The 8,883-nt window shown below is 49.3% G+C and overlaps 1 non-coding gene across 1 annotated transcript; it reads right to left on the bottom strand.

Annotated features, from left to right (window-relative positions):
* Positions 1 to 2,270: 2,270 nt before the first annotated feature.
* On the bottom strand, positions 2,271 to 2,408 carry LOC119920566. Its single transcript, XR_005448302.1, has one exon. It is a non-coding gene; the product is annotated as a small nucleolar RNA SNORA7 (small nucleolar RNA).
* Positions 2,409 to 8,883: the final 6,475 nt, after the last annotated feature.

Below are 8,883 nucleotides of genomic sequence, written 5' to 3'. Positions count from 1 at the left end.
CTGAGGTGGATACAAGCAAATTGGTTTGGACACGGTCCCTGACCCATGTGGGGCTCACAGTCTCAATCCCCATTTTACAGAAGAGGTAACTGAGGACCAGAGACTTGCCCAAGATCACACAGCAGACAAGACCAGAGCCAGAATTAGAACCCATGACCTTCTGAGTCCCAGGCCTGTGCTCTATCCATCATGCCATGCTGCTTCTCTATGCCAAGAGGGTGGGGTGGGGCCTGGTGTCTGCTGCTTAGATCAGTGCCTCTGGCACAGAGAGAAGTTGGGGCGGCAAGCTGAGCCGCGCTCCGTGCTGGGCCTTAACTTTGGCTGACAGTGAATCACTCATGTGGCATGTGGCTGCTCTAAAGGGAGGTGGCTAAATATACCCACAGCTGACTTCCAGACTGATTAGGAAATGTTTGGGGAGTGCTGCTATCCAAGGAAAGAACGTGGCTCACATCGGCCCCCTCCCCTGTACTGAGCTGCCTGTTCCCTGTTGACGCTCATCCCAGCTGGACACCAGAAGGTCTCTTGGGATTTTCAGGGGATTGTTAGCTTTGGGATTCCAAGGGCTCAAACTCTGCAATCAGAGGGAAGCTGAAGCATTGATCTTGGTCAACCTTTGTTGTTGGGTTTTTAATTATGGTGTTTGTTAAGTGCTTACTACATGTAGAACACTGTTCTGGGTAGGAACTCATTAGTCTGGTTGGATACAGACCCTGTCCCATGCGGAGGTCACAGTCTAAGTGGGAGAACAGGTATTGAATCCCCATTTTACAGCTGAGGAAACTGAGGCACAGAGAAACAAAGTGACTTGCCCAAGGTCACACAGCGGGTAAGTGGCAGAGTGGGGATTAGAACCCAGGTCCTCTGACTCCCAGGCCCATGCTCTTTCCACTAGGCCATGCTGCTTCAGCAGGCCTGCATCAAACTAATCCCAGAGAGGTGGGTGCCTTTCCTATTTTCAGTGACCTTCAAACAGGAAATTCCACAGCCTCCCTCTGGCCTGCTTCTTCCAGGGCCTCCCAACCCTCACAGTTAGGAAATCCTAAATCCCTCCACCTGCACTGGAGGCTCATGTCTTCTCCTTTCATCCTCAGTGGAGGAGGGAGACAGCCTAAGATAATCTGCCACACGGTGACCCTCCATACCAGGTCTGAGAGTCGTGGAAGCCTCTTTATTGAGCTCAACTCACCGGCTCCCCTACCCCTTTGCCAATTTTGCAGCACAAACCCACAGCCCCGGATCACCTCCACGGTCTGCTTCCGTTGCTCCCGTGCACAAGCCGCAGAGCACTGCAGGCAGAAATCCAGATATCGGGCTGACCTCATCCATCTAAAATTTCATCCTTGCCTGCTTTAATTCTGCCCTCCCCTCCACCTGGCAACATTATTTCTCTGTTCTTATTGACGCCCATGTCCATTGCCCATGCCAGTTTGTTCAGACTTTTAACTCCCTCCTCAAATCCTCTGTCCCCTCACTCTCCCTCATCTCTTGCCCCTAATGACCTGGCCGCATACTTTATCAATAAAATTGAAACCGTCAGGTGTGATCACCCTAAAATCTTCCCTGCTCCTCCCCAGTCCCTCCTTCCTTCTGCCCCTTCTTTAATGTTCACATCTTTCCCAGCAATATCTCCAGAGATCTCCTTCTTCCTCTCAAAATCCTCCCGCTCAACCTGCACCTCTGACCCCATCCGTTCGCACCTTAACAAAACACTTGCCCGGTCCCTTCTTCCCTCCCTGACAGCCATCTTCAACCACTTGCTCTCCAATGGCTTCTTCCTCACTGCTTTCAAACACGCTCATGTCTCTCCTATCCTAAAAAAATCCATCCCTTGACCTCACAGCTCCCTCCAGTCATCGCCCCATCTCCCTCCTACCATTCCTCTGCAAACTCCTTGAGGAGCCAGTTGTCTGCACCCGCTGCCTTCACTTCCTTTCCTCTAGTTCTCTCTTGACCCCCTCCAATCTGGATTCCACCCCCTTCACTCCATGGAAACTGCCCTCTCAAAGGTCACGTATGTTCTCCTTTTTGCCAAATCAGTGACCTCTTGTCATCTTACGCTGTCCAGTCATCTCCAACCCATAGTGATGCCATGGACACATCTCTCCCAGAACACCCCACCTACATCTTCAATCGTTCTGGTAGTGTATCCACAGAGTTTTCTTGGTAATATGCAAGTAGTTTACCATTGCTTCCTTCCGCGCAGTAAACATGAGTCTCCACCCTCGAATCTCTCCCATGCCACTGCTGCCCAGCACAGGGGAGTTTTGACTTGTAGCAGATTGCCTTCTACTCGTTAGCCCCTGCCCCAGCTAGGAATGGAATGGGTATGTCTCTGCTTGTCTCTCCCTCCCGTAGTCGAGGCTGGTAGAGTACTGGAAACTCTCCAGGTGCGACCCTGAGGGGGCCAATGACCTCTACACCATCCTAATCCTCCTTGACCTCTTAACTGCACTTGGTAGTGTGGACCACTCCCTTCTCCTGGAAATATTGTCCAACTTCGGCTTCACTGACACTGTCCTCTCCTCGTTCTACTCTTATGTCTCTGGCTGCTCCTTCTCAGTCCCTTTTACAGGCTCCTTCTCTGCCTCCCACCCCCTAACTGTGGGAGTCTCCCAGGGTTCAGTTCTTGGTCCCCTTCTTTTCTCCATCTATACCCACTCCCTTGGAGAATTCATTTGCTCCCAGGGAGGCAGTATGGTCTAGTGGATAGAGCACGGGCCTGGGAGCCAGAAGGTCATGGGTTCTAAATTCCGCTCCTCCACTTGTCTGCTGTGTGACCTGGAGCAAGTACCTTCACTTTTCCGTACCTCAGTTACTTCATCTGTAAAATGGAGATTGAGACTGCGAGCCCTATGTGGGACAGAGACTGTGTCCAACCCAATTTGCTTGTATCCACCCCAGCACTTAGTACTGTACCTAACACATAGTAAGTGCTTAACAAATATCATAATTATTTATCATTATTATTATTTATCTGGGTTATAATCCTGGCTCTGCCACTTGCCTGCTATGTGACCTCAACATGTCGAAGACTGAGCTCCTTGTCTTCCCTCCCAAACCTTGTCCTCTCCCTGACTTTCCCATCTCTGTTGACGGCACTACCATCCTTCCCGTCTCACAAGCCCGCAACCTTGGTGTCATCCTCGACTCCGCTCTCTCATTCACCCCTCACATCCAAGCCGTCACCAAAACCTGCCGGTCTCAGCTCCGCAACATTGCCAAGATCCGCCCTTTCCTCTCCATCCAAACCGCTACCCTGCTAATTCAAGCTCTCATCCTATCCCGTCTGGACTACTGCACTAGCCTTCTCTCTGATCTCCCATCCTCGTGTCTCTCTCCACTTCAATCCATACTTCATGCTGCTGCCCGGATTATCTTTGTCCAGAAACGCTCTGGACATATTACTCCCCTCCTCAAAAACCTCCAATGGCTACCGATCAATCTGCGCATCAGGCAGAAACTCCTCACCCTGGGCTTCAAGGCTCTCCATCACCTCGCCCCCTCCTACCTCACCTCCCTTCTCTCCTTCTACTGCCCAGCCCGCACCCTCCGCTCCTCCACCACTAATCTCCTCACTGTACCTCGCTCTCGCCTGTCCCGCCATTGACCCCCGGCCCACGTCATCCCCCGGGCCTGGAATGCCCTCCCTCTGCCCATCCGCCAAGCTAGCTCTCTTCCTCCCTTCAAGGCCCTGCTGAGAGCTCACCTCCTCCAGGAGGCCTTCCCAGACTGAGCCCCTTCTTTCCTCTCCCCCTCGTCCCCCTCTCCATCCCCCCGTCTTACCTCCTTCCCTTCCCCACAGCACCTGTATATATGTATATATGGTTGTACATATTTATTACTCTATTTATTTTACTTGTACATTTCTATCCTACTTATTTTATTTTGTTGGTATGTTTGGTTCTGTTCTCTGTCTCCCCCTTTTAGACTGTGAGCCCACTGTTGGGTAGGGACTGTCTCTATGTGATGCCAATTTGTACTTCCCAAGCGCTTAGTACAGTGCTCTGCACATAGTAAGCGCTCAATAAATACGATTGATTGATTGATTGATTGATTGATTGACCTTGGGCAAGTTACTTAACTTCTCTGTGCCTCAACTTACAGTTGAGGATTCAATACCTTTTTTCCCTCCTCCTCAACTGTGAGCCTCTGGTGGGACAGGGACTGCATCCCACCTGATTAAATTGTATCTACCCTATTGCTGAGAACAGTGCATGACATGTAGTAAGCCCTTAACAAATATAAAAAGCTACAATATCTTTGCAGATGATTCCCAAAGCTACATCTTGAGCCCAAATCTTTGTCCTTCTCTGCAGTCCTGTATTTTCTCCTGTCTTCAGGACATCTCTCTCATTCACCCCTCACATCCAAGCCATCACCAAAACCTGCCGGTCTCAGCTCTGCAACATTGCCAAGATCCGCCCTTTCCTCTCCATCCAAACCGCTACCCTGCTTGTTCAAGCTCTCATCCTATCCCATCTGGACTACTGTATCAGTCTTCTCTCTGATCTCCCATCCTCATGTCTCTCCCCACTTCAATCCATACTTCATGTTGCTGCCCAGATTGTCTTTGTCCAGAAACGCTCTGTGCATGTTACTCCCCTCCTCAAAAATCTCCAGTGGCTACCAGTCAATCTGCACATCAGGCAGAAACTCCTCACCCTCGGCTATAAGGCTCTCCATCACCTTGCCCCCTCCTACCTCACCTCCCTTCTCTCCTTCTCCAGCCCACCCTGCACCCTCCGCTCCTCTGCCGCTAATCTCCTCACCGTGCCTCATTCTTGCCTGTCCCGCCATCGACCTCCGGCCCACGTCATCCCCCGGGCCTGGAATGCCCTCCCTCTGCCCATCCGCCTAGCTAGCTCTCTTCCTCCCTTCAAGACCCTACTGAGAGCTCACCTCCTCCAGGAGGCCTTCCCAGACTGAGCCCCTTCCTTCCTCTCCCCCTCGTCCCCCTCTCCATCCCCCACATCTTACCCCTTTCCCTTCCCCACAGCACCTGTATATATGTATATATGTTTGTACATATTTATTACTCTATTTATTTTACTTGTACATATCTATTCTATTTATTTTATTTTGTTAGTATGTTTGGTTTTGTTCTCTGTCTCCCCCTTTTAGACTGTGAGCCCACTGTTGGGTAGGGACTGTCTCTATGTGTTGCCAACTTGTACTTCCCAAGCGCTTAGTACAGTGCTCTGCACACAGTAAGCACTCAATAAATACGATTGATTGATTGATTGATTGATCTCTACCTGGATGATCCACCGACACCTCAAACTAAACATGTCCAAAGCAGAGTGCCTTATCTTCCCACCCAAACCCTGTCTTCCCCCTACTTTCCCATCACTGTAGACAGCACCAATCAATTGTATTTATTAAGCACTTACTTTGAGCAGAGTACTGGGAGAGTACAATATAACAGAGTTGGTAGACATGTTCCCTGTCCACAACCACCATCCTCCCAGTATCTCAAGCCCGTAACCGTGGCATTATCCTCCACTCATTTCACTCATTCAACCCACATATTCAATCTGTCACCAAATCCTGTCAGTTCATCCTTCACAGCATTGCTAAAATCCACCTTTTCTTCTCCATCCAAACTGCAACCACATTGATCCAAGCACTTATCCTATTCCTCTTCTACTCCTTGCTGACTTCCTTGCCTCCTGCCTCTTCCCACTCCAGATTCTTCACTCTGCTGCCCGGATCATCTTTCTAAAAAAATACTTTCAGTCCATGTTTCCCCACTCCTCAAGAACCTCCAGTGGTTGCCCACCCACCTCGGCATCAAGCAGAAACTCCTTATCATTGAGTTTAAAGCACTCAATCAGCTCACCCCCTCCGATCTTACCATGCTGATCTCCTATTACAACCTAGCAGGCTCACTTCATTCCTCTAACACCAACCTACTCACTGGACCTCGATCTCTTCTACCTCTCTGCTGATCTCTCGCCCTTGTCCTCCCTCTGGCCTGGAATTCCCTCCCTCTTCATATCCTACAGATCATCACTCTCCCCACCTTCAAAGCCTTATTAAAAGCACACCTCCTTCAAGTGGCCTTCCCTGGATAAGCTCTATTTCCCCTACTCCCTCTCCCTTCTGCATCACCCGTGCCCTTTGATATATACCCTTTATTCAGCCCCACCCTCAGCCCCCAAGCACTTGTGTATATATCTGTAATTTATTTATAATGATGTCTGTCTCCCACTCTAGATTGTAACCTCCTTGTGGGAAGACAACATGTCTACAAAACCTGCTATATTGTACTCTCCTAAGTGCTTAGTACAGTGCTCTGCAGACAGTAAGTGCTCAATGAATACCATTGATTGATTGATTGAAAGCCAGGCCAAGACTGTAAACTCGTTGTGAGCAGGGAATGTGTCTGTTTATTGTTATGTTGTGCTCTTCCAAGCGCTTAGTACAGTGCTCTGCACACAGTAAGCACTTGATAAAGCTTTCCAGCTTTTCCTTGGTGACTTGTAACAACTAGGATGACTATTAAATCCCCCTTTTGGCAGGTTCAAAATGAATTGTCTATCTTCTAGACTGTGAGCCCGTTGTTGGGTATCTGTTGCCGAATTGTACTTTCCAAGCGCTTAGTACAGTGCTCTGCATACAGTAAGTGTTCGATAAATATGATTGAATGAATGAGTGAATGAATATCCAGGGTGGAGAGCCTATACATTGAGTACCAGATGAATCAGATCAAGGAAGCAATGGAAAACCAGTGAAGAGTTCGAATAGAAAAAACTGGGGAGGATGTATATTTTGTCCAATGTGCAGTCCTACTGTTGGTCCTGTGGTAAGAGCATTGCTCTAAGAAATGGGAGACTTGGATTCTAGTCCCAGTTCTGCCTGCTGGGGCTCTGCCTCCAGCAGCAAAGGTTTCTGACCGAAGAACCACCTATGGTGTTTTGCAAGGTGGAGAAGCCCAGCAGGAATCCTGAAAAATAGCTGGCTAATGTGGGCGACAAAGACCACGGCGGCTAGATACCGAGGTGACCGCCTGCCAGCATAGTGCCCAGCATTTGCACTGTGCTTGGTCACATTGGCCATTCGTGGATCCTGCCTGTAGAAAACCTTTAAGGACCTGGTTTCTAATCCCGGCTCCACCACTTGTAGGCTGTGTGACCTTGGGCAAGTCACTTAACTTCTTTGTGTGCCTCAATGGCCTCATCTTTAAAATGGGGATTAAGAATATGAGTCCCATTTGGCATTGTGTCCAACCTGATTAACTTGTATCTACCCCCATGCTTAGTACAGTGCCTGGAACATAGTAAGCACTAAATAAATACCATAAATTTTTTCTTAAACCATGCTGTACTTCTGCCTGCCTATTTGTTTATTGCAATCCACATCCCAGCAGGAACAAGACTGACAGAGATGAGAGAATGCAAGAGGTGCCGCGCAAACCACTAGCACCAGAATCAACTCCTCTACGCAGGTTCTCGATCCTGAAGTCCTGGGACCGAGGCTCCATCATCATTGTATCTGAACAAAGGCTGGTTGGGGTAATTACACAAATGTTTGGATAAGCCAACAAGATAGGACAAGCCGATTTTGTTTGGTGGCTGCACTTTGCTTAGCTGAACCTGCCTTGCTCCTAATTAATTCAGATCACCGGCTCTCTCCTGTACTCTTAGAGCCGGGTCCCAGAGAATCGTTTGGAGAAGAGAAAGGCTCAAGATGGAAAGAGAAGGTTGCAGTTGGGCTTTGGAGCTGGAGAGGAAGGAGTAGAGCCAAGTGATGTTGTGGTTAATGAGCAAATTATAAAAAGGAAAAGGGAACAACTGGTGGAAAAGTTAGAACATATAAATTCATTTGACAAGCATTGACTTCTATTTACAATTTCTCCCAAAGCCACCAGGATGAATCAGTCCTTCCTAGCAAATGCCAATCTGGCTATCCCTCGCTCATTAAACAGAAACCAAGGAACAGGGAACAAGAACCAGCACAAAGCTTTGTCTCACACTCGGCCCTCGCAGGATTGCTCATGGATAATTACAGTAACAGCACAAGGCATCTGGGATCTCAGAGAACAGGCCAAACAATTAATAAGCAAAACCTCTGGGGCAGCTGCCCTTATGTGAGGAATTCTGATCAGGAGATGCAGCGTGGCCTAGTGGAAAAAGCCCGGATCTGGGAGTCAGGAGATCTGGCTTCTAATCCCAGCTCTGCCACTCGCCTGCTGTGTGACCTTGGGCACGTCGCTTGACTTCTCTGTCCCTCAGTTGCCCCGTCTGACCAATGGGGAGTCGATCCCTCTCCTCACTCCCCCGTAGGCCGTGAGCCCCTCACGGGACAGATACTGTGTCTGATCTGATTGTAGTGTATCTATCCCAGAGTTTGGCACGTGGTAAGCGCTTAACAAATACCATGATGATTATTTTGAGGAGCTGGATTTTCGGTAGCCCAGTAAAGGCCCATTGACCCAGCCCAACAATCTGTGGAAAGAAAACTAGGCCCAGGAAGGACCAATTGAGCTGGGACCATTATCCTTCACTGCCTCCACCTTAGTTCAGTTGAGTCGAGACTGCCAGTTGGCTTCCCAACTTCTGACACAGCTGTTGAGGCCCATCGTAGTGTCATGTAGGAAAGGGAGATCTGGCCATGCCAGCACTTCCTATCATGCACAGCTCCAGGATGGTTCATCCATGGCAGAGATGGTAATAACAGTAGCAGCAGCCGCTACACCCCACTTGAGAGGGCATGACTTGGACACTTGCTGGGTGGGATGGCCACAAAATTTGGGGTTCTTGTCCCACCGTCCCATGAGCCCACAGCTACAGAGGCAATGGCGGCAGCCTGGAGCAGAGAGAAGGAAGAAGATTAGGAAGCTACTTCGCCAGGAAGCGTGCCTCACCCACAGGTCTGTGG

Source organism: Tachyglossus aculeatus, chromosome X1 (genome assembly GCF_015852505.1).
Source record: "Tachyglossus aculeatus isolate mTacAcu1 chromosome X1, mTacAcu1.pri, whole genome shotgun sequence".
NCBI lineage: Eukaryota > Metazoa > Chordata > Mammalia > Monotremata > Tachyglossidae > Tachyglossus > Tachyglossus aculeatus.
The sequence above is the reverse complement of the archived record's forward strand: the minus strand, read 5'-3'. Positions and strand labels throughout refer to the sequence as shown.